A 24,075-nucleotide genomic window follows, 5' to 3' on the forward strand; every position below is an offset into this window, starting at 1 on the left:
TTTTATTCTTAATACATACTAAACCATTTAGAAGTATAAAGGGGCATTATGTCTGTAACTTACCCTCCAGTGACTTTTGGAAAAAGGCAATTGTAACATATTCTTTATGCATACCTTATGTATTGGCGGCTATGCTATAGGGTGTTAGTGCCAGGTGAGGAAGGCTGATTTGTGCACATGTCTTCCAAACTCTGGTGCAGTGATCTCCATATTGATAACCTGAAATAGCCATGCTGGGAGCACTTATACCATAGAAATTACAAAGAACAATGCAAGGACTGCGATTGCCCCTTCAAGAGCCAATTGTTACAATGTATTTGTCATGAATCAAAATGAAAGATAATGTCCAGATTCATGATTTTTTTGTGTTTTCATCATCAATTTGTTATTCTATTTTGCTTTAAAAAAAATCCACTGGAATCCAGTAGACTCAAGAATCAAGATGGCGGAACAGGGTAAGGACACGTTTAAACAGACAGAGAAACATTAGCCAGTGTGAAGCAGAGAGAACACATTCCAGGAAACAGGAGAGGACAAAACAACAGCAGAGGGGCGCCTGGAGATTGACAGATTCGGGAAAGCAGCGGACACAACAGTGTGGTGCCGCAGTGACCAATACCCCAGCAGCATTCAGTGATCTGAATTGTACTTGCAGCCAGAACTCCACCAGCAACAAGGTGGGAAGGGACGTTCACTGGGAGCTCAGAAGGTGAACCCTGACAAAGAACTGCCCATCCTGCTGGTGTTTTTTATTTGACCAGGAGCAGAGACACAGTGGCAGGTCCCAGACAGGCAATGCGGAAACAGGGTGGATTTCACAACAGAGACTGCCCCCTAGAGCCAAATCAGGCACCATTTTGTTTAAGGAGACAAAGGCTATGGGGCAGGACTGAGCATGCACTAAGCTGGGGGTGAACTCATTGAAGGCTCAGTGAACTGCAACAACATGGCAGCCTACAGGTTCCACTGAAGATAGATCTGAGTAGCCTTCAGACCTGACTGCCAGCAGATCAAGAACTCTAGTAGTGGCACATCAGGTGCCATTCTGTACAGGGTAGCAAAGGCGTTAATAACATTGCAGGGACAATAGTGAGCTGCAAATGCGAAGAGCTTGGAGTGAACTCACAGATCAGTGCATTGCACTGTTCCCACAGGGAAAATAATACCGACTTTGGCAACATAAGGGTCAAAATAGGTCCATGTGGCCCCCAGACCTAACAGCCAACAGGTTCTGTCAAGATCAGTACCACCAACAATCTATAGGCCTCCTGATGTCTCCCTAACCCTGGGAACTGCTCCAACTGGAAGAGGGAGAAAAGTTGAATGGACAACAGTACAGAATCAACACAGAAACACAGCAGGTGGAGAGTGCTGAGCCAGGAGCTGGGGCTACGGAGACCATGGTGGAATTCTTACATAATGAGGGATATAAAATTCAAAATACTTGCTATAAAGCTTATCAACAACGAGAAGCTCGTGATTCGGGAGTTAAAAGAATTTAAGGAATATGTCACATAGGAAATGAATCAAATGAAAGCTAATATATCAAAAATGAAGAATATAGTGGAGCAAATTACAAGTACAATGGAGAGTCTCCAAAATAGGATGAAGAAAGCAGAAGAAAGAATCTCAGGATTGAAAGATAGTTCCTGTCATCAGGGAGAAATAAACAAAAAGCTGGAAGCAGAGCTAGGTCAAGCTAATAAAAATATTCAAGAATTGATTGAAAGGCACTATTAAAAGGCCAAATATAAGAGTTATGGGAGTCCCAGAAGGTGCAGAAACAGAAGCTGAGTTTAAAACATACTTAATGAAATATTAAAGGAAAATTTCCCTAATCTAGAGAAAGAATTGGGAAACAACATCCAGGAGAGGCACAGAACTCCCAACAGGGTTGGACAAAAGCGATCTTCAAGACACATGGTAACCAAGCTCTCTTCAATCAACCATAAGGAAAAGATCCTTAAATGTGCATGTGAAAAAAAAAAAAATCAACTGACATATAAAGGAATGCCTATTAAATTCCCAGGAGACCTCTCCCAGGAAATTACAGGCCAGAAGAGAATAGAGTGACGTATTCCAGATTCTGAAAGCAAAAAAAATTGTTGGCCCAAGATAATGTACCCAGCAAAGCTTTCCTTTCTTTTTTTTTTTTTTTAAAGATTTATTTTTTTATTAGAAAGGCGGATATACAGAGAGGAGAGACAGAGAGGAAGATCTTTCGTCCGATGATTCACTCCCCAAGTGAGCGCAACGGCCGATGCTATGCCGATCCAAAGCCAGGAGCCTCTTCTGGGTCTCCCACGCAGGTGCAGGGTCCCAAAGCTTTGGGCCGTCCTCGACTGCTTTCCCAGGCCACAGGCAGGGAGCTGGATGGGAAGCGGGGCCACCAGAATAGAACCAGCGCCCATATGGGATCCTGGGCGTGCAAGGCGAGGACCTTAACCACTAGGCCACCATGCCGGGCCCTCCTTTGTCTTTGAAAATGAAATAAAATTCTTCCACAGTAAGGAAAAGTTAAAAGACTATGCCTCGGGCCTGGTGTGATGGCCTAGGCCTAAAGTCCTCACCTTGGGCACGCCAGGATCCCATATGGGCATTGGTTCTAATCCCAGAGGCTCCACTTCCCATCCAGCTCTCTGCTGGTGGCCTGGGAAAGCAGTTGAGGACAGCCCAAAGCCTTGGGATCCTGCACCCATGTGGGAGACCTGGAAGAGGCTCCGGGCTCCTGGCTTCGGATTGGCTCAGTTCCAGCCAGTGTGGCCTCTTGGGGAGTGAACCACTGGATGGAAGATCTTTCTGTCTGCCTCTCCTCCTCTCTGTAAATCCCCCTTTCCAATAAAAATAAATAAATCTTAAAAAAAAAAAAAAAAGGAATATGCCTCTTCCAAACCTGCTCTACAAAGGATACTTAAAGATGTTCTCTCGACAAAGAGGAAAAGTGCCCACCAAAACCAAAGCAAAGATGAAGAACATCCCAGTAAAACAGAAGATTAAATCAATAAACAACCCATTGCTGAAATGACAGGATCATATTATCACCCATTTATATTAACCCTCAATGTAAACAGCTTAAACTCATCATAGATTAGTAGTATTAAAAACCATCATAGATTAGTAGTATTAAAAAACCAAACCCATCTATTTGTTGCCTGCAGGAGACATGTCTCACCAACCAAGATCAGTGGAAACTATAGCTCATAGAGTTTGATGATTTTTAGAATTTATTTATTTGGTTCTTTAATTTTATTTTTGTTATTATTTATTTTTTCATTTAGTTTCATCTCTTCAAAACCTTTTCTTTCTCATTAAATTCTTCACTGACTCATAGATCATACAGTAGCATCATTTTCTTCAAAAACGTTCTTGATTTTCATTTCTTCAGTGACACATTAGTCATTCAGTAGCATGTTAGTTAACTTCATGGCGTTTTTAATTTCTTCTTTTCTTCCTGTTGCTGATTTTGTGTTGTGATCTTTCATTTAAGGGGATGTACAGTAACTGTGTAATGGAGACTGTCATATCTAGCAGCATGTTATTTAACCTCATGGCATTATAAATCTCTAATTTTCTTCCTGTTGTTGATTTTGTTTTATGCCTTTTCCTTGAAGGGGACGTATAGTAACTGTGTAATGGAGACTATCATAGCCAGATGTGAGGATGCAATGCAGTGTGCATCTCTACTTCCAGACAAAGATGGACTCCCAATGAAACTGTTTACTATATCTTGACAATAGTGTGAGGGGAGTTAGACTAGGTAGTAGGCAGTTAGGGTATTTTGGGTCCCCAAGTCATTTTTTTCTCAATTATAAAGGGGTATTTTCCACGCCATGTCTTGGATTCACCAGAGCACATCTCTCCCAAGACAAGTGCATAGCTCAACTTATCAGGAGTGCTTCCCCAAGAGACAAGGGCGACATTAACATATCAATTCCCCACCTGAAGCCTCAGCCCCATTCTGTCTCCCGGCCTCTTTATCATTAGAAAGGGACCAAGGAAGTTGGCCAGTAACACCTTTCTGGCCTTTTGTCCCAAGGCCAGGAACCATGGAAACCAGGAATTTTCTTTGTTTATGGAGAAACACCTTTGAGGTAAACCTTTAAAAGATGCTTTCCCCACCATTAATACGGGTCTTCTTTCTTTTCCTCCTGCCACTATGGCAGAGGACTAGGGTTTTTCTCTCTTGCTTTTCCTCCTGCCATGATGGCACAGGATCTCAAAGCCCCCCTCCCATCACTAGGATGGGAGTCTCCTTTCTCAACTTTTCTAATAAATCTTACTTTAAAACTAAAGTGTGGGGCCCGGCGGCATGGCCTAGCAGCTAAAGTCCTCACCTTGAACACGCCAGGATACCATATGGGCGCCAATTCTAGTTCCAGCAGCTCCACTTCCCATCCAGCTCCCTGTTTGTGGCCTGGGAAAGCAGTTGAGGATGGCCCAAAGCTTTGGGACCCTGCACCCGTGTGGGAGACCCGGAAGAAGTTCCTAATTCCTGGCTTCGGATCGGCGCAGTACCGACCGTTGCGGTCACTTGGGGAGTGAATCAGCGGATGGAAGATCTTCCTCTCTGTCTCTCCTCCTCTCTGTATATCTGACTTTGTAATAAAAATAAATAAATCTTTAAAAAAAACAAAAAACGAAACTGTGTCCGCATGAAAATTCTTCTTTCCTGAGAGACAAGAATTGAGGTTGTTGCCATATTTGGGATCAAAAAACCCTACAACAATAGGATGCTGGACCCTCTGCCATTGTCCATGCCCTCAATGATGTCGGACATATGACCGTTTATGAAGAACTATACTATAGTAACGATATAGGGGAACTCAGTGATGGGGGAGGGAATTGGGGAGGAGATAAGGGAAACCCCAGGGCCTATGGAACTGTATCATAAAATGATAATAATAATTGAAAAAATCCACCATTGTCCTTTAATGTTTTTATTTATTTATTGTTTGAAAGAAGAGATACCGAGAGCGAAAGCCAGAGAAAGATCTCCCACGTGGTAGTCAGCTGTGCGATAAGAAAAAATCACATCTCTAATCAGTTAGGAACCAGGTTAGCTAGACCCAAACACACTCTGCCTCCCAAGCCTCCCCATCCTTCCTGGGCCTTTGTCAAGCCTCGTGTTCCCACACAGGGTCTCTTTCGAATGCCGTGTGCCCAATTCATCTTTTCGTTGCAGTCTATAGAATTTTGTGTGTGGAAGAAGACTCGGACGAACACACAGGGCAGCTTCCATGTTTTACAGAGAAAGGGAGAAGCCTTGAGATGAACTTCCCGGGAGTAACACTACATCCAGGGACAGAGTTACAAGCAACATCCTTATCTTTGCACTCCTAATCCTGGGCTATTTCTCTAATCCTCTAGACAACTTATCTTCCAGACCAGAGTTAGCTCCAAGATCAGAGCTTTCTGCTTCCTAGCTGGATCCAGTATGCTTATGCCTGTCAACAGTAGGGACATCTGTCTAATGCAGTGTGTGCTTAATAAATAAAAGTCAGTGAGCAATAAATACTTGCTGTGTCCATTACTTTAGAATGCCTTTCATATGGTCTCTTTCTTCAAAGCTGCTTTTTGATTTATTTACAACGTTATAAACCCTGACATGTATTTTTTTTTAAGAGCTGTAAAGGAAGAGCTGGCTACCAACAATGGAAGCAGATGACTTGTTTCACAGAGGGTGGTGGCACATCCAAATGTCTAGGTGCCAAATTATAAAATGAGATCAGCCTTAGAGTCTATATTCTTTCAAGTTTAAATACGGTTTCTCAAAAACTTTTAAAGTCACATCACAAGGCGAAACCTTATAGCCAATGAAGATATTTTTAAAGAAGTGTATTGATTAATAGCATAGACAAAAATAATGTCTGTCCAGTTATTTGTCTACATTAAAAAATACGTTCTTACAATCTTTATAAAAAGAAAATAATAAGATGTGAGTATTACAAGTTTTCAAAAGGCCTACCAGATGAAACTTAATGAGGTTAGTAGTCTATTTAACATCCCAATCATCAGAGGCTTTTAACTGGGGTCTTTATTCCTTTATGAGTTGCTGAAACATTCTTAAGGTTTACAGCCTCCCATTCAGCAAGTTAAGACCAATAAAACACCCACTTGACAAATTCAATGTTATTTCTCAAGAAGAAATAACAAAACGGTAAGAGTTAGAAAAGACATTCATCCCTTACAACTGTTTTGACACAGCTCAAAAACCTTTCAAGTATAGTGATCAATCAGTTTTTATGTGTGGTTTAAAAGTCGTATGCTGTTTGGAGGTCAGGTTCTAGCCTTCAGATAGCAGTGTGTGAAAATTAAAAGGGAATAAAGATTTAATAAGACTAGTATTTGCTGCCATGAGTTCATTACTTCAAATTGTGATTATTTAAAATTTTATTCATTTGTTTATTCGAAAGACTGACAGGGTTGGAGGTAGGGGAGATAAATTCCTTCTCCCTGGTTCACACCCCCCAAGCACTTGCAACAGCTGGGACCTAGCCAGGCCACACACATGCTTGGCACTCTATCTAGGTCTTTGGTATGGGCGGCAGGGGCCCAGGTTCTTGAGCCATTATCTGCTGCCTCACAAGGTGAGCATCAGTAGGAATCTGGATCGGAATAGGAAGTGAGACTCCAACCTGGGCACCATGGTAAGTGGAAGCAGCACTGGATCCCTGGCACTTCGACATTGGATGCAGGCTGTACCACAACATCTGCCCCACAGCCCAAATCATGATTTTAATGCTTAAGTTTCATTGCAAATGTTTAGAAAGTCACAAACAATACTGATCCTGAAGACATGAGATCTGATGAGCCACAGTTCCTTTGCCTGTGCAAAAGAAACCACAGCTGCAGTTTTTAAGCCGTATCTTTCTAGGACTGTTTAATAGAATGAAGAACTTTAGAGAAATTTTCTCACATGTGTGCTCAAAAATTCAGGTACAGCTGTTCATTGGAGCACTTTTGAAATGGAAACAACTTGCATGACCATTACAAAAGAATAAATATGCTGTAGTATATTCATATGATGCAATACTATATAGTAGTAAAAATGAATTCATTACATAAAAATGTGCACAATACCTAGTACATATTGCTTAATTTAATTTTCCAAATGTTTTATACGTATCAATTAGTTTAATCCTTAAAGCAACATTATCAAATAGACACTACTATGAATTCTCATTTTATGGATAAGAAAGATGAGATCCAGAGAAATGAAGTAAATTTCCCAAACTCACACAGTTAATAGCATGTACAGTATATATTGCCTCTATGATTTATTATATTACACACTTCTATAAAGCTTAAAGTATGGAAAATAATGTATAAAGTGTATGGATAACTACATGTGTCATAAAAAATATGAAAACATGCATGGAAATGAAGGTAAGAAATATGTTATTGTGGCAATTTCACATTAAGGAAAACATGGGGAAAGAATGGGGACAGGAAACTTCAATTGCAGCTGTAAAGTCTTGTTTTCTTAAAAAAAAAATTCCGATGAATATGGAAAACTCTTAAGGTTTAACAATACAGGATTATTATATTATTTTCTACATTTTTTGCGTGACTTTAAGATATTTTGGGGCCCTAGCGGCTAAAGTCCTCGCCTTGTACATGCCGGGATCCCATATGGGCACCGGTTCTAATCCTGGCAGTCCTGCTTCCCATCCAGCTCCCTGCTTGTGGCCTGGGAAAGCAGTCGAGGACAGCCCAAAGCCTTGGGACCCTGCACCCGCGTGGGAGACCCAGAAGAGGCTCCAGATTCCTGGCTTCAGATTGGCTCATCTCTGGCCATCACGGCCGCTTTGGGGAGTGAATCAACAGATGGAAGATCTTCCTCTTTGTATATTTGCCTTTGTAATAAAAATAAATCTTTAAAAATATATTTTATAATTAAAAAAAATAGAAATCTTAAGGAAAAAGAACTGAAAAGGTATAATACAAAGCCAGAATAGTTGTCATGGATCTCAAATATAATGAACTTTCTGGATTGTAATTTTAAATATTTATTCAAAGATAGCAAAATAAAGACTAAAATCTGGGGAAAGCTTTTTATTTCAGCTGAAATGCACTGGATATTTAGTAAAAGCTCAGCGTTAGAGTGAGAAAAATAAGATTCTATAGATAAAAGTAATGAAAATTTCTGAAAAAGTATTATTAGCATACTTTCATATAAGCACTACACAGAAGATCTCTTGTAAGACCATGTCAAAATTCAAAACAGGAGCCCATGTAATTACTTTGGAATTGCTTAAATGCCATAGTGTTGTTTTATACATTTAAATGACATTGTTTAAAAAAAGTCATATTCACGAAGAAGAAGAATTAGGAAAGAAACAGCCAGGAATATCCTGATAAACTCCCAGACTCGATAAACATTTTTATCAGGATATTTTGTGCGGCAGTACATTTTTTTATTGGAAATTCTGACAATTGATTTGGTATGAAGGAGATAGTGGAGGCTGCAGGTGCACGAGGCCTCCAAGAATCTAGGAGGTTGGGAGCTTCTTAATTTGTGGAAAGCGGTTTTGAAACAATCTTGAAAACAGAAAAAAAGCACTTTCCATTCCTTTTTCCGTGTTCTTAACAAAACTAAATCTCCCAAATACATTTCATTTTAATATATCTTTCGTTAGGAATACAGGCCAGAGAGCTCAGGATTTTATAATATTCACATAAAGTTTTCCTCCCTTTTACATTTTTTCCTGCCTTCCTCTAATGTTCCTATTTCAAAGCGCATTTTTCCTGTCCAGAATAATTATCCCATCCCATAGCCTGAAAGTAAAAAATTTCCACAGCAAGTGTTGCTGTTTAAGCTACTGTTCCCATTAATGATGTTTCTAAAACATTGATTCAATGATTTCCAAACCTGCATTCATTCACTGCATGTGTCAGGGTTTGGGAGTTAGATTGCAGTTGGCTCTTTCTCAAATGTGGAAAGTAACACGGTGTGAATTACCATGTTTATGAGACATTTGTTGCCTCCTCTATTCCTCAGTGTGTGTGAGCTCACTCTTTGCTGTGGAAGATCTAAGAAAGTGAGAAGCAAAAAATCAAGAAATGATAATACCTTTAACTCCTAACTAGTAGCTCCCAAAGCTTTCATATTCTAATGTTGCATGTGTCACACAACTTCCCTGGGAATTGTGTGTGTGAAGCTAAGGGGAAAACTGGGACCATCATTTAACCTTTCAGTTTTGTTATGTATTCCCTGGAAATAACAATACAGGCTTGACATATTTTGCGTCTTTGAAGATGGAGTTAATAAAAAATAAAATACATGAATCAATTCTGCTTTGAGAGATCAGAGCATTAAGAAGATGCAGTGAAATGGGTGGATGTGTGGCACACACAGAATGCGGGATGCCCCTGTCCCGTGTCAGGCGCTCCACGTTTCTGATCTAGTTTCCTGCTAATGCTGCTGACAACCAGAAAATTATGGTCCAGTTACTTGTCTATCGTCTGTCACCCATGTGGGAGACCAGGATGTTGACTCTGCATCCTGGCTTTAGCTTGACAGGCCCCAGCTGTTGTATTTGGAGAATGAATCAACAGATGCAAGATCTCTCTCTCTCTCTCTCAATCTATCCTTCAAATAAATACAAGCTATTTTAAAAGGTTTGTGGGAAAATGAAATTAAATATAATAGATGCTATTTCTTAAATTTTTTCTTTGTGTGTGTAACGTAAAAGGCTTTACTGGGTCGGGGGGGCCCGGGGGTGAAGCAGGCTCTAGTCAAACAGGCCAAGCTCAAGGTCGTCATCCACTCTTCCGGCTCTTCCTTTTTCTACTCCTACTTCTCTTGCACTGCTGTAGGGACAGCAGCCGGGATGGAGCCCGGGTGGGCAGGCATGGCCAGAGCCCTCCTGGTGGGTACACTGGCCAGCTTGCCAATGCTCTGCCAGATCATGTCCTCGATGTTCTTGCCATTGAGCTTGCCAATGACCTTGCTGAGTTGCTCGTGTCTGCCTCAACTGTCCAGGATGTTCTTCATGCACTTGGCACTGGGCAACGCTTTCCCCCCAGGGTGGCCAGCAGGTAGGAGGTGACATAGAGCATGGTGGCAGCAGCGGCCTGCCTCTCTTGTGTGTCCTAGGTGGCGTCCAAGGCAGAAAAGTTGCAGGCTTTTGTCTTAAAAAATTATGTGAAGGTGGGGCCTGTACGGTGGTTTAACTGCTAGTCCTCATCCTTGGAGTGGTGAAATTGACAGCATTTCAGAACTGTTGAAACCATCTAAGCATAAGCCTTGGAGCATGCTCCACACTGGGGGCCCTGGGATGACATCAGGTGACTGTCCCCCATTCCTCAGTACTGAGGAGACTGGGAGACTGGGTGAAGTGTCTCCCCGTATCTCCCCTCCCTGCCCAAGACATAGGAAGAAACAAAAGAAAATGTTGAAACAATGGTATCCCCCACATTCTCTCAACCCTTGACCCTTCCTTCCTTAAGAAATTCTGTACACATCGTCAAAAATAAAATTTAAAAAGATGCCAAATGGTAGAAACAGGGACATCTCCCCACCCCTGTCCTTTCCATCACGACCTATCAGGTCCGTGCAAATGTCTTTCAAGTTCTACTTTGTCGCATTACTAAATATCACCTGACTATAACCAAGATGACATTGGTTGCATTATTTCATTGCATTTTCCAAAATTATTAAAATCTCTATTCTGGTCAATCTGATACATCTTTTTAGATAGCCTTTGCATCATCTCTAATTTCTCTGAATCACAGGGTTCTTTTCATTTCGTCCTTACTGTTGAAGAACTGAAAGAAGAAAGTCTTGCTCTTACTCAGTGCCTTGTTCATTCTACTAGCATTTACTTCCCTTTAATAAAATACTTTGCCTGTATTTTTTCCAAGTGCTCACAAAACATCGGTAAATTGACCAAATGTATCACCGTGTGTAATCCTGTTCTTTTCTTAACAGAAATGAGCTCTTTATTACAGAATACATGCAGTTCTATAAAGATTTTTACCTTTAGTGACTCAAACCACTGAGGCAGAGGACACTTAGGAGTCTTCCCGTCGCCCGTCCATCCATCCATCTACCCACCACGGAGCGTCTAGGATGCGACAGGAACAGCGATGTTACGTTCTAGAGATCAAACAATATATCTGACAGAATTTCTATTTGCTGGGGAATTCACAGCAGGAGGCCTTTATAAACTCACAATACTATAGCATGGCAAGTGCTGTGCTCGAGTGGGAGTATAGTCTACTGGGTTCCAAACTTAGTCCTTGGGCCGGGCATCAAGGGTCAGACGTCATCTCTGTCACTAGCTGCCATTACGAGAATCTACTCCATGTCACTGGTGCGAAATTCGTGTGAGTGATTGATAACTATTGTTAGTACGAAAGTAATAAGTACCAGGTATTATCACAATATAGAGGAGGACTTGACAGAGATGAAGAGCGGTCCAGGGAAGCATTCCTAAAGATTGAGTCTTGAGGGGCCCAGTTTGGTAGCCTAGTGGCTAAAGCCCTCACCTTGCATGTGCTGAGATCCCATATGAGTGCCGGTTTTAAACCTGACAGCCCCACTCCCCATCCAGCTCCCTGCCTGTGGCCTGGGAAAGCAGTGGAGGACGGCCCAAAGCCTTGGGACCCTGCACCCGTGTGGGAGACCCAGAAGAGCCTGCCGGGCTCCTGGCTTTGGATGGAAAGTCAGATATACAGAGAGGAGGAGAGACAGAGAGGAAGGTCTTCCATCTGATGATTCACTCCCCAAGTGGCCGCAATGGTTAGAGCTGTGCCTATCCAAAGCCAGGAGCCTCTTCCGGGTCTCCCACATGGGTGCAGGGTCCCCAAAGCCTTGGGCCGTCCTAGACTGCTCTCCCAGGCCACAGGAAGGGAGCTGGATGGGGAGTGGAGCTGCTGGGACCAGAATCGGGGCTCACATGGGATCCCAGACATGCAAGGTGAGGACCCTAACCACTATGCTACTGCGTCAGGCCCAAAATAAAATAAATCTAAAAAAAAAAAATTGAGTCTTGGGGTTCTTAGCAGAGTAGCCAGTGGCTAAGGTCCTCGCCTTGCATGCACCGGGATCCCATATGGGCACCGGTTCGTGTCCCAGCTGCTCTACCTCTCTTCCAGCTCCCTGCCTGTGGCCTGGGAAAGTGGCTGAGAACAGTCCAGAGCCTTGGCACCCTGCATCCGCTCCTGGCTCTTGGCTTTGGATCAGCTCAGCTCAGACCATCGTACCTACTTGAGGGAGTGAATGAGCAGATGGAAGATCTCTTTCTCCGTCTCTCCTCCTCTCTGTAAATATGACTTTCCATTAAAAATAAACACATCTTTAAGAAAAAAAAAGATTGAGTCTTGAGGGGAAAAACTGGGATTTCCCAGGCAGAGAAGGGGGCCATCAGCCCTTACAACAGAGTGTGGCTGTGGGGAAAAGGAGCTAGGGCTGCTGGGTACTGCTCAAGTGTGATGAGTAAGGGCGGCAGGAGGTGGAGGGAGATTAGGCAGGGGCCTATTTGTGGAGAGTGCTTACAATTAGTGCTACAGCCCGGACTTATCTTGAGAGTGCTGGGGATCCCTGCGGGCTTCCAATGAGTGGGCTTGCATTAGCAGGTGCTTCTGAAAGTACGCAGTGCAGACATGGAGACAGGCAGCTATTAAGGAAACCTGTTCAGAGAGTGTGATACTCGATCAAGTCACAAGGCCCTGAACAAAGGTTGTGGCAGTATAGATGGGACAATGGGCACAAAGTTGGGAAATACTTAGGGATTTTAGTTAAGGAGAACTTGAAACCCATTTACATGAAAGTGATATGTGGTAGCAATGATTGGCGTAAGGCATCTCTATTTCTGCCATTCACCAAGAGAAGAAAACAGGAGAAGCAGTCTGGGGTGAGAAGAGATTTTTTTTTTTTTTTTGGAGATTTATTTATTTTTATTGGAAAGTCAGATAGACAGAGAGGAGGAGAGACAGAGAGGAAGATCTTCCAACCGAGGATTCACTCCCCAAGTGAGCGCAACGGCCGGTGCTGTGCCGATCCAAAGCCAGGAGCCAGGAACTTCTTCCAGTTCTCCCACATGGGTGCTGGGTCCCAAAGCATTGGGACTCAACTGCTTTCCCAGGCCACAAGCAGAGAGCTGGATGGGAAGTGGAGTTGCTGGGATTAGAACCGGCGCCCATATGGTATCCTGGCGTGTTCAAGCCGAGAACTTCAGCCGCTAGGCCACGGTGCCGGGCCCAAGAAGAGATTCTTGACTTTCTGTTGACTGGTAAATTACGAGCTGAATTCCTTCACGTATCATTCTAGGTCCTCCATGATGTGACCCTTAACTATACTCCCAACTTCATCTCCCCACTCTAAGCTTTCCCTCTGTCTGATTGTTGAAAGCTGTCCTTTATGACTGTGTACAAATTCCCCTGAACTCCTAGTTCCTTTTGCAGGACTTTGTCATTGAACCCTAAGTAACCGAGACAAGCTGGAAATGGAAAGATGAATTGGGAGTTCTCCAGGAAGGGCATGGAAGGAAGGCATTTCCCAGGCAGAATGGATATTATGAGCAAAGACCCAGAGGAGGAATGGCAAATGTGTGGCTAAAGGGAAAACAGGAGACACCTAGCAGGGAGGTGCTGGTGACAGGAGAAGCTGGGAAGCCTGGAAGAGAGGGCTGCCACCAGCTGTTACTAATGTTGGCATCTTAGAACATCACACTAGAATTGAGTTTCTCCTGCATCGTTCCTTTCCTCTGCACACTACTTCCTGGTCTCGGCATTTGGAACAGTGTTTAAGACACCCACATCACATATCAGATTGCCTGGGTTCAAGTTCCAGCTCTCCTCCCTTTCCAGCTGCTGCACACCTTTGCAGGTAGCCGGTGATGTCTCGTCCTTTGGTACCTGCCACCCACACAGGAGACGTGGGCAGACTTTCTGGGCTCCTGACTTGGCCTGGCTCACCTAAGCTGTTGTCAGCATTTGGCAAGTTAACCAGAGGATGGGAGCACATGAACTTACTCCTTCTCTCTGTGAGTCTTTCTCTTCTCCTCTTTTCCTCCCCCCCATCCATCTATCTCTTTAAAATAAAAAAAAAAATTAAATGTTTAAAAAGACACGAAGTGAGTAAGCACAACTCAAATCTAAGTGTTAAAAATTAAAAAGTGATTCAGTTCATTGTCCAGTTTTCTTCAATGCCACAATAGTAGAGATTACTCAGAAGAATCATGGAGGGTTTACCAAAAATTTCCAGAATTTAGCTACCTGCCTGGCAGGTAGGTTAATGTTAGCTTTCATTTTTGTTGGTTGCTTTGCTATTCGTTTCTTAAAGAAGCAACTATCTGTTGAGTTCCCAGCATATGCCTGGCACTTGACATAATGGTAAGCCTCAGTTATTACCTTCTAGTTTATAGTTTATCTGATGAATAAAAAATTATAATGCAACATGCTTAACCTTAGAGACAAAGGAGAGATTTTCCTGGTTATTGTTATCCAAGACAATGCTACATTTTTCAGAGAAATCTCCATCAAGCTATGCATTCGTTTCTGAAATAATACACTCCAGGTTTTTAATTGTCTGGGAAGCTGTGACTGGTTCGATGCCCCCAGCTTTGTTTAGAGATTACCTGGACTACTTGGATGTGAACAAAAACCTTACTCTAAAAAAGTCAAATTCTGCATGCCCAGAGCTCCCCTTCAGTGCCTGGATAATGCTTTTCTGAAATCCTTACTTTTAAAGTTCATATTATTCTTTTATCATTTTCTTCTTTCTACTTAGGATCAGGTCTAGATTTTACATGATTTTCATCTTGTGTGCACTTTCTCAGTCACGTGGAAGTCTTGGAATCAGTTATTTAAAAAAAATAATAAAAAAGACTTAATTATTGACTTGAAAGGCAGAGTGACCGGGAGAGAAAAGAAGACAGAGGGATCTTTTATCTGCTAGGTCACTGCTCAAAGGCTGGAAACAGCTGGCACTCAGTCATGCTGAAGTCAGGAGCTAGGAAATCCACGTGGGTGTCAGAGACTCCAGGATTTGGGCCATCTTCAGCTGCTTTCTCTGGTGCAGCAGTAGAGAGTTAGATGGGAAGTAGAGGGGCTGGGACTCAAAGCAGCACTCCAATATGGGAAGCAAGTGTCTCAAAAAGCGGCTTAACCTGCTACACCACAATACTTACTTCCGATCAAGCATCTTTGAAAACCCCTAGGAGATGAGTGGGAATTTTGGTACAGAGTTTAAGAAGCTGCTTGGGATGCCCATATCCTATCACAGAGAGCCGGGTCACACACAGCTTTGCTCCTGATTTAAACATACCTGCTAATGTGCACCTTGCACAGCAGCAGGTGATGGCTCCAAGACTTGGGTCTCTGCCACCCATGTAGTAGACCCACATTGAAAACCTAGCACCTGACCTTGGTCTAGCCAGCCCTGGCTGTTTGGGGGCATTTGGGGGAAAAAAAAAAAAAAACAGTGGATGGTAGGTGTCTCTCTCTCTCTCTCTCTCTCATTCAAATCAACTAAAGTTTTTGGAAGGAAGGGAGGGAAAGAGGGAGGAAAGGAAGGGAGGAAGGGAGGAAGGAAGGGAGGAATGTTGGGAGAGAGAGAGAGAGAGAAAGCAAGCCTCGGGGAGAGCAACTCACTCACATGTTTTCCTCCACGTGCTCACCTCTTTCCTGCTAGGTTTGAGCTCTAACAGCCTCCTGTATTTTCCTTGTTGCAAGATAATATCATTCAAGCCTTTGTGAGATGGAAAAATATCCTTACCGACCCTTCAGGGTAGCTTAAAGGAACATTATTATTTTTCGGGGATATTTCTGAAGTAGGTGCACTTTCAGTATATGGATCTTTCATTATACAGCCATACCTACTTTGTGTGTTATACCAATATGGTTAGAAGCAGAAATTTGACTTTGATGAGGAGCTTTTTTCAGTTCTATAGCAAACTGTTAGTTTGATTCATCTGAATTACCTCATTATTGACAAAGAATAATTTAGAGCAAGATTTAATGCTTTAAAAAGGGAGGGATGAAAGCCCAGCACAGTAGGCTACACCAGCACACACCAGGGCATTCCATATGGGCACGGTTCATGTCCCAGCTGCTCCACTTCCCATCCAGCTCCCTGCTTGTGGCCTGGGAAAGCAGTGGAAGTTGGCACAAAGTGTGGGAGATCCGGAAGAAGCTCCTGGCTCCTGGCTCCTGGTTTCTGATCAGCTCTGCTCTGCCCGTTGTGGCCACTTGGGGAGTGAACGAGCGGATGGAAGGTCTTTCTCTCTCCTCCTCTGTTACTTTCTAATTAAAAATACATCTTTTAAAACTAGAGGATGCACAGATTTTTTCGTCTGTGATGCCCTGAGGATAACAGTAATCTTCAGAGAATATCAGTGGTTACAACCAACTAGTCTGTCTTATTTCACTTTGGTTCCATATGCTGCTGCTCTTTTGTTTCAAACAGTTATTTAAACCCCACAACTAGTATTTTTATTTTTATTTTATTTATTTTTTTTTTTTTAAGATTTATTTTTATTGGAAGGGCAGATATACAGAGAGGAGAGACAGAGAGGAAGATCTTCCATCCGATGATTCACTCCCCAAGTGAGCGCAACGGGCCGATACTATGCCGATCCGAAGCCAGGAGCCTCTTCCGGGTCTCCCACGCGGGTGCAGGGTCCCAAAGCTTTGGGCTGTCCTCGACTGCCTTCCCGGGCCACAGGCAGGGAGCTGGAAGGGAAGCGGGGCTGCCGGGATTAGAACCGGCGCCCATATGGGATCCCGGGTGTGCAAGGCGAGGACTTAACCACTTGCGCCACCGCGCCGGGCCCGTCACAACTAGTATTTTTAAAGAAAATATTTATTTATGCATTTATTTGAAAGGCAGAGTGATATATATTTATATATCTAAACTGGTTCATTGCCCAAATGCCTCCACCAGGCAGGTCTGAGTCAGGCTGAATTGAGGAAGCAGACACTCTATCCTGAGTGATCTCTCTCACGCGGGTCTTCTCTCTCGCTTGGGCCATTATATGCTGCCTTCCAAGCAGCATGAGCAGGCAGCTGGATTGCAAGTGGGGCAGCTAAGACTGGAACCAGCACTCTGACATGGGATTCTGATATTCATTGCAAGTGACAGCTTAACCCACTGCGACACAACACATGCTCCACTATCTCTTCCTTTTTATTATTTTTTTTTAATTTTATTAGAAAGTCAAACATCCAGAGAGGAGGAGAGATAGAGGGGAAGATCTTCCATCTGATGATTCACTCCCCAAGTGAGCCAGAACAGCCAGTACTGCGCCGATCCAAAGCCGGGAACCAGGAACTTCTTCTGGGTCTCCCATGTGGGTGCAGGGTCCCAAATCTTTGGGCCATCCTCAACTGCTTTCCCAGGCCACAAACAGGGAGCTGGATGGGAAGTGGAGCTGCCTGGATTAGAACCGGCGCCCATATGGGATCTTGGCACGTTCAAGGAGAGGACTTTAGCCACTAGGCCACGCTGCCGGGCCCTATCTCTTCATTTCTAAAATAAGTCAGCTGCCTACAAGCTGTGCTGCCACTTGGTACTCACAGGTGAAGATGCAGCCTTTGAAAGATGCATTCATTAGCAAAACAAATCTGAACCAGCCATTGGCAGTGATGGCACCTAGGTTAAGACAGATTTCTGTCCCAGCATCAGCCCTGTTTTTCCCATGCATATTTGTGAAAATACAGTTCTACAAAGAAACAACTAAAAAAATCTTAATAGCTATAGCTGTTTGCAAATGTCCATGTCTTAACTTTCACATGAAATAGACAAATATAAAATAATTCAGCATCTCTCTTGTGAATTTGTAAACTAAATTCTTTACATGGAATGATAAGTTGTCATGAAAACCTTTCTTCTTTTCTGATCCATCACATGTCGCTGTGGGTCACTCAGTCTTCAGAGAGCAGCTTTCTTCTTGTTCTGCCACAAGACAGTTCATTTCCTTCCCTCTACTACTTGAGTGGGACGTGGAAAAATACTGGCTGCATTTGAAATGACATTTTTTATTGAGATAATTGTACATTTGCAGAAGAAATGACTGAGAGAAACCTTGTGTACATTACCCAGTTTCCCATACTGGCACATCTTGCAATTTTGCAAAACAGATGCAATTCATTGGTCCTACTAGATTTCTGTGGTTCTACTTGTTCTTGGTGTGTGTGTGTGTGTGTGTGTGTGTGTGTGTGTGTATGTGTGTGTATGTGTGTGTATGTGTGTGTGTGTGCCTGTCTAGTTTAGAAGAGTTTCAGAATACTTATGGGCTTATGAACCAGGATGCTAAACAATTCTAAACACAAGGATCTCACCTTTTTATAACCTTTTTTCCTTACCTCCATTCTCCTCTCAAGTCCATGACAGCACTAATCTGTCCCCCATTTCTTACGTTTTGTCATTTCAAAAATGCTTTATAAATAGATACTTTTCAGAAATTTGCTGCACTCAGAGTGAGAAACACATGCAGTGCTACAGTATTTTGAGAAGAGTAGAAAGCCCTCTTGTGCTCCTTACTCCATTGGAAGGTAGAACTGGCAGAGTATCATCCCGATCAATTAAAAGCCCCAACATAACATCAGCAACAATTTATAACGTTATGGAATTAATTGACATAGTATTGAGTAACCAATATGTTTTTAAAAAATGCATCCTACTCCATTTAAAGAAAAATATTTCCTACCAACAGAAGAGTAAAACAGGCCTATAGTCCAGCTTCTAGTTTTGTGGTGGTCACTAAATGCCCTGGCAGTGGACTACTGCTCTGAGTAGCGTTTTCTGGGGAAGAAATTCGCCCCTTTTCTTCCCCAGGTAGTTCAGGAAGAACACTGGGGCTGGAGGAAAAGAAAGAAAAGGTTTGGCCTGAGGTTCATATATCACAACGGTCACACATATAGATAAGCGACAGAATTCGAACCTAGTCTCAACTTGTATTTCATGTTGCATCTTAAAAAAAAAAAAAAAAAACAAGCATTCATGTTCTTTGAAGCTGTGAAACAAAGTGTCCCTTCCTTTGAACATGCAGATGTCACATGTTTACAGAGTTCATGGGAGAAAGAAGCTTGTTGCTTTTTCTGGAATATGGAGGTATACTACACATCTGTTTTCTGGTTTTCTTCTCCCAGATGGCAAAAGGAGTTTGTGGATAGGCTGCCCAGGTTAGAGGCCAGGGATTCTTTTCTCAATGGTCTTTGTTGTACAAGGTTTCCCTTCACCACCCAGGGAGAGACAGGGATATTGTTACAACATCTTGCTTGGAACTCCCCCTTTGCTTTTGGCTTGGCCAATCCCTTTCCTTCCCTGACTCAACAACTCCGCATTCTTGATTTCATCCTGGCAGTAAACTAAAGAATTTCACCTGCTGTGTGTTTCCAACAGGCCAGTTCAAAACGGGAAGAGAAGGAGGAACGAAACAAAAGGACTAAGAACAGCAAACAAGAAATTACCAGGTACTCAGCAAAGCAAAGAAGGCCCTCTTGCTAGGTTGCGATGAAGTCACTGAGCTGATCTTTTACAATCGTTAGGGATTATTGTCAGAAAGCAGAAGAGTGAGCCAACTCAAGTGGAAGGAATTGAGAAATGAAGCTAGAGAGTGATCTAGCAAACCATATTCCCCCAAAAGAAAGACTGAAAGTGAGAGAGGAGTTAGTGGGTAGTAGGCAGTTAGGGTATTCTGGGTCCCCGAGTAAAAGAGAATTTCCCCACCATGTCTTGGACTCACCAGAGCAGTCTCTCCCAAGGGACAGAGGCGCTATTAGCATATCAATTCCCCACCTGAAGTATCGGCCATTACCCCGGCCATTGTGGGAGGGCCTCAGGCTGATCTCTTTATCATTGAAAGGAGTAATACACATCTGCCTAAGGCCTGGAATGTCCTATGTCTGGTATCTCTGTGACCTTTTGTCCCAAGGCCAGGTACCTTGGAAATCAGGAATTTTCTTTGTTTATGGAGAAACATCTTTGAGGGAAACCTTTAAAAGGTGCATTCCCCACCATTGATACGGGTTTTGGCTTCTTGTCCTCCTGCCACTATGGCAGAGGCCTAGGGTTATTCTTGTCCTCCTGCCACTATGGCAGAGCACTAGGGTTCATTTTTACTCTTCCTCCTGCCACTGTGGCAGGGGGTAAGGGTCCTTTCTCTCTCAAAACCCCCTCCCGTCACTAGAACGGGAGTCTTCTCTTTTCAGCTTTTCTAATAAATCTTGCGTTAAAACTAAACTGTGGCCGCATGAAAATTCTTCTTTCCTGCGAGACAAGAATTTGAGGTTGCTGCCATACTCGGAGTCAAAAATCCTGCAACAAAAGGATCCTAAAGCCCAAAGGATTAGTGGTCTTTACTATGCCGTGGGTTGCATTCTACCTTCAAGGGAGCTGGTATCAGTGACTAAATAATGTGCTGCTAACTTGAGAACAAGGAAGACCTACCTGAGCTGTCATTTGCAATGCCTATTAAAGAGAGTGAGTAGAAGAAGCCAGTCTGAGACTCACCGCAGTGTGTAATTATGCACTTTGAAAGCACGGTTCAACCAGGATCTCAAAGCACATTATCAACCTTCATTATTTTTCATGACACCTCTGTGAGCCTATTATTCCCTACAGACAGATGAAGAAACTGAGACAGGTTTTTAGGCACCACCATTCCCCATGAATCATCTGCCAAGTTACCCCTGTTCCCTATTTGTCATTTGAATTAATTGACCATTTCCAAAAGAGAACGTATTTGTGCTATTGTTGTTGTTTAGAGGTAAGGGAGGCGGAATTCCTTCTGAGATGGAATGCTGTTTGAAGAGTTATTATTCAATGGAATGCCTATGGGAACCTATTAACATATTCAAGACACATGCCAGCCCACACAGGGAAGTCTGTGCTGTGACCGCCTTTTGTCCTCCACCATTAACCTTGCATAGCAATCCAAACAAAACACAGTAACAATAATATGTCATATACGAGGGTACTTAAGAATTTTCCTGGAAAAATGCATTTCAAAGTTCAGCGTTTCTTGCTGCAAACAAGTTTTGAAATTCATGCATGTTTTAATTTATTTGTTTTCCTAATCAGTCATTACCACAACCTTTTGAAGGCCCCATGTGTGTGTAATTTTCAAGCTTCTTGGCACCGAAATAAATTTATCTTCTAATTTCATTTTCCACTACATTTTTGAGGGACCCACATCCAATCAGAAAGCTTTAGGATCTGGAACAACCTCTGCTGCTTCAGAAAGCCTGCTCCAAGTATGGGCCACAACCTCATTTGTCCTTCTGGATTCCTAGTGTGACACCCATGACCTAGTACTGTACCTTATTGTATTTACACTCTCTTGTTCCTTTGATTTTTTTTTTTTTTAGTTAAATGATACGTTATCAATGGTCTTGGGATTATATTAGTGATGAAGGAATACCTTGCAAGGGTGTGTGTGTAATATCTTTCTGTCAAGAAGCTCTAGGAAGGCTGACTTTCAGTATCATTTCCTTGCATCGTACTTCTCAGAGTTTCAGAGTACACCACAATCACTTAATACGCATTGTTAGTTTGATACAATGGGATTCAGAGATGTTGGTGAAGTCTAACAGTGAGGTGAAACATTCCATCAACTATTCATCTGACCATGTATTTCAAAGAAAAGAGAACATATGTGAGACTAGTATAATTCATCCAGCCCTAGCAAAAGCTTAGGTCACGCGTGCCTGGTGAATTAACATCCTTTTCTTTAACCACCAGCATACATCATAAAACCTGCTTTAGAAAATTTACTAGTTCCTTGCTCAAAACCCCAAAGCTAAGGGATCGGCATTTGGTGCAGTACTTGGATGCTGGCATCCCATATCGGTGTACCCCTGCTCTCCGTTCCAGCTTCCTGGGAGGCAGCAGGCAGCACCTCAAATACTTGGGTCCCTGCCACCCATGTGGTAGACTCAAGCCGAGTTCTGGCTTAGCTCCTGCTTTCTTGGCTGTTTGGAGTCGCCAAGTGGCAAATGGAAGATCTCTGACTCTTTGTCGCTCTGCCTTACAAATAGATTGGAGACATATTTTCTCCTAAATGGGTATCCAAGGAGACACAGTACACATACTAGAAGCCCCCGAGGCTTCAATAAATGGCTTCAAACCTCTCCTTGCAAGCCTCCATTTTCAATTCTTCAGGCATGGCAGACTTGTATGATTCTGAGCACTGCACACCTTGCTCTCCCAGCCAGGAGTCCCTTCCTCCACCTCCTTGATTTCTTCAAGATGGCTTTCCAGGGCAGCCCCCCACAAACAAATTCAGTTAGATGCAGCTCCTCTTGCTGTACAATGCTCAATGACAGAATGGATTCCACAGTAGCACATACTAGGTGTTCAACATTTATTTTAGAAAGAATATACATGCGTAGAAAATCAGTCTTGAAGTTGTACTGTGTTTGTTAATCCTCCACTTTCAGCTGGGAATGCTTTTCCCACTCTGCTCCTTCACTCATACATCTTTACACTGAATAAAAATTAACTCAATTCCCATTCAAGGGTAAGACAACGTGCTGGTCATTTCCAAGGTTTGCCTTGTCAGTGGAGTTACAAGGTGTTTCCCATGTTCAAACATGGAGATCAAAAACATAATGACAAACTTTGGCTTTTTTAGACTTTTTTCAATTCTGTAATTGTAGTTGAATAGGCATGCTAAGGCCCACATATACCTATTTAGCATTTCCAATTTGGTTTTGTGGTTTGCTATCATATGGCCAGCCAGCTCTTGCCATCCAAAATAAGCCTGAATATACATCAGACAGAGAGGCAGCCAATTTAGCTAATTCATGACAAAAATTAGCTAGAAACAATTTCACTGCCTATAAGAATGGTTTGGGTGCATGATTCACCACGTGATTTAGGTGAGTCACATAACCTCTGTGTCTGGGGATCTTCAGCTGCAAATTACAGAGAGAGGGATATCACACCATGGCATGGTGCAAGAGGCCCAGATCAGAAGCCGGGGGCTAGTTATGGCTTTACCTGTACTTCTCTGTATGACCTTGGGCAAGTCATGCAACTTTTCTGTCTGTGGCTATTTCATTATCTGCAAAATAATAACAGGCTACCCATTTCAGAGAGATATTACGAAATAAGCTATGTAAACTGCTTTAAAAATTAGTTTCAAAGATGTGTCGTGTCAGTTGACATCACTGTCGTATATCAAAAAATCAAGAGATCACGTTGCTGCCCAAGCTAAGAGTTAGTCTGGGAGAGACCAACCACAGGGTGAATATTGAGAATGTAACTATGATCATTACCTTTTTTTGTTTTCTATTTGAAAGGGAAAAGGAGAGGGAGGGCAGTGGTAGGAGAGAGAGAGAGAGAGAGAGAGACAGGATGTTCCATCTGCTGGTTTGGTCTCCGAATGCCTTCAACAATAGGAGCTGACCTGGGTTGAGGCTGGGAACCTAGGGGCTAATCCAGGTCTCCCAGGGTGCACATCAGTAGGAAGCTCAACAGGGAGCAGACGGGACTCAACTCCAGGCACTCTACCATGGGAAACAGGTTTCCCCAGCGGTGTCTAACCGCTGGGCCTAATACTTGTCTCCAGGATCATCTTTTTTTCCTTAAAGAGATCATGTGGCAACACAAATTACTGTCTCTAAATTTATCTGATTTGTATGTTCTGGTATTCACATGGTAAAAAACAGAGCTGATTTAACTGTCCAAGTAAATCTACTTCAGTGCACAGTTTCATACAGTTTCCACATTATACATGTGAAGAATTTTTCCAATGCTCTCCATGACATTATCCATATACAGTTTTAAAATTTAAACACAATTACTAGATATATAGAGTATGGAAGTCTAGATGTCATGCTTAGTTTAATTTCTAAGGATTTATTTATATATTTGAAAGGAAAAGAGAGAAAGAGACATCTTCCATCCATTTGGTTCACTTCTCAAATTCCTGCTACAGGGAATCAAGATGGCGGAATAGGGTGTGGACACGTTTAATCAGAGAAACATTTAATCAGGATGAAGCAGAGAGGACATATTTCAGGAAATAGGAAAGGACAGAACAACAGCAGAGGGGTACCTGGAGACGGACAGACACAGGAAAGCAGCAGACACAACGGTGTGGTGTTGCAGTGAATGATACT

At 42.7% G+C, this 24,075-nt stretch overlaps 1 pseudogene; it reads right to left on the bottom strand.

The window, feature by feature from the left end:
* Positions 1 to 9,734: 9,734 nt before the first annotated feature.
* On the bottom strand, positions 9,735 to 10,062 carry LOC121169417 (annotated as a pseudogene).
* Positions 10,063 to 24,075: the final 14,013 nt, after the last annotated feature.

This window comes from Ochotona curzoniae, unplaced genomic scaffold (genome assembly GCF_017591425.1).
Source record: "Ochotona curzoniae isolate NIBS_2020 unplaced genomic scaffold, NIBS_Ocur_1.0 scaffold_1852, whole genome shotgun sequence".
NCBI classification, from domain to species: Eukaryota; Metazoa; Chordata; class Mammalia; order Lagomorpha; family Ochotonidae; genus Ochotona; species Ochotona curzoniae.